At 39.4% G+C, this 2,447-nt stretch overlaps 1 protein-coding gene across 1 annotated transcript in view; it reads right to left on the minus strand.

The window, feature by feature from the left end:
• Positions 1 to 2,447, minus strand: part of LAMA2 (laminin subunit alpha 2) — a 576,898-nt gene that overhangs the window by 427,825 nt on the left and 146,626 nt on the right. The window lies entirely within an intron of this gene.

Consider the following 2,447-nt stretch of genomic DNA (forward strand, 5'->3'; position numbering starts at 1 on the left):
CACTAGATCCTTAGCTGTTCTTTTTCATTAAACTAAATTCTGGAGGGTGTTGAATCTTCATAGATCTCATCTAGTCAGGTTCCCTAAAGGAATGATGGGCTCTAATTGTTGGGTAGACAAATACCTATTTTTCAGCTGGTGTTTCTTCCTTTAAATTCTTCATCTTTTCCAATGCTCTAGTCACCCGAACTGGGATGTACAGCAAGTCAGACAGACATTCACTTCAGATGGGCCCCAAATGAAGTGTGGGAATTTGGAATTTGGTTTGACAAACTGAATTGAAAGTTTCAATTCAGATTAACCAAAACAGAAAACAGATATTTTGTTTCAATTTGTCCAAATAAACATGGACAACCATGGAAACATTTCCCTAACTGATTTTCAACTAGGTCTAATACATAAGTAAACAGGACTTTCCCAACAGATAGTAGTTGCACTTTTGTCCTTATAGCTGGAACCTTCTGAATTTAAAAACAAAACCTATTTTGTGTAGTTTTGTTCTTTTTGTGCCTTTCTTATTTTGCAGTTCCATTTTTCCTTAGACTGACATAATAAAGAGGGAAAGATTTAAATACACACATACATCTGATACAGAAAAACAACACTACACAAAATGGGACTATGTGTGTCTGCCTTAGCTGCTTATATAGTGCACACGTACATAACCATATATGACATCGGTTTAAGAACAAGAGAATCAATTAAATGGATTGCACATCACATCACAAAGGACCTCAAGAAGCAAAGCAATATAAATGTTCTTTCCAGAGAGGGCTTCCAAACCCAACAGACTAAACAAAATTAAATCAAACATTAAATACACAGCTGACCAAACATCATCTCTATTTATTTGATTAGCTTTAAAGGCATCTGCTTTCCCAAATCTACTGAATATGTTAGATAATGTAGTTTCAGTCAGATAGTTTTATTAATTTACGTTGTGTAGGCAGTTAGGAAATCTTGTTTCCATAGCTACTGACAATATAATATTAATCCATTCTTCATATTCTAATTTCACTATTCAACAATCATGGTGAACATTAAAATGCCTACAGTTATGTATAACTTTATATTAAAACCATGTAATAGATTATACTTAATAAGAAATACTTAAATAAAAAAAAGTGATCATATGACTCTGGAGGAAATAGAGTCATATGATCAGTATAGCATCAGGCAGTGGCCTTGAATGTGGGATATTGGCCTGTCCAGCATGGCACCTCACCCCAGTCTGCCACCTCCCCAGTGGAATACTGGGGCCAGCACAGGTGGCTAGAACCCTCCATCTGGGCCACCCACTCCCTGCCACTGGAGTGGCCAGCCCAAGGTCAGCTGATCTCTTACCCTTCCCATGTAAGTCCCTGATCTGGAAGAGAAAATGTCTGGGTAACAAGGCACAACTTTGTATCTAGGCTGCTGCACCCTTGGATTGTGCTGCTACTGACTCTGTCAGATTCTCTGGATACCTGACTTAGGTAGCCTCCTGACCTTGTGTCCTGCCTGACCACCTGGATACCTGACCTGGCTAGCCTCTTGACCTCATGCTCTGCCTGAGCCTTTGGATCTCTAACTTGGTTCCTTGGACAAACCTCTTGGTTTTTGACTTCCTGGCTTCTCCTGACCCTGAAGCGACCCCCAGACCTGGACGCGCATGGTCTAGCATGACATATAGAAGAAACAAAGTTGATGGAAAAGCTGAGAAGCAGTGATTATCAATCAGGGTGCAACAGCACCCTGGGGTTTCTTGAGTTCCTTTCAAAGTTGCCACAGCATGCCATGCAATGTTAGCATTGTTAGGCATGTACCCACGCTTCACAAGATAAACCTAGAGATTTCAAATAGAAATCCAACGTTAAAAACACTGTGACCTGTTATGGTCTTCCTGAGTTCTTTGCAACAGAATTACTCTATTAATTTTCTATAGGCAAACAATGAATGAAAACTAAGAGGGGCCTTGAGTATAATGAGGAATACCCTGAATCTGAAAAAGCTAAGAACCACTACTGCAGACAGCACTCTCCACATTGATGAATACTATTATGCTGCTACTATGCTGTATACATTTGGATTTCACTGAAAAAATGTGGATGTAATTACAGGAGTCCTGGCTCATTAATTGCACAATAACATGTGCATTGGAATGAGGCAGGGCTCTTCAGGGATATTCTGTATGACATCTTCTGATATGAATGATCTTATCTGAAAAAAAACACATGATCATGTTTGGTTGTCAAGTAGACATAATATATTGACACTAAGTTCCACTATATATATATTTTGGTCCAAAGGCTGAAAGCATGTGTGTCTGGCACCACACACCTTTAGTGCAGGCGGTCCAAAAGCCTGAGGTGAATCAATACAATCTTTGAAGGTTTCTCTAAGTTGCATAGATTGAACTGATAATGAGGTGAATTGACATTCACTTGGGAATCCAGAAAGGCAGCCAG

This window comes from Gavialis gangeticus, unplaced genomic scaffold (assembly GCF_001723915.1).
Source record: "Gavialis gangeticus isolate Ggan-Ray unplaced genomic scaffold, GavGan_comp1, whole genome shotgun sequence".
In the NCBI taxonomy this organism is placed as follows: domain Eukaryota; kingdom Metazoa; phylum Chordata; order Crocodylia; family Gavialidae; genus Gavialis; species Gavialis gangeticus.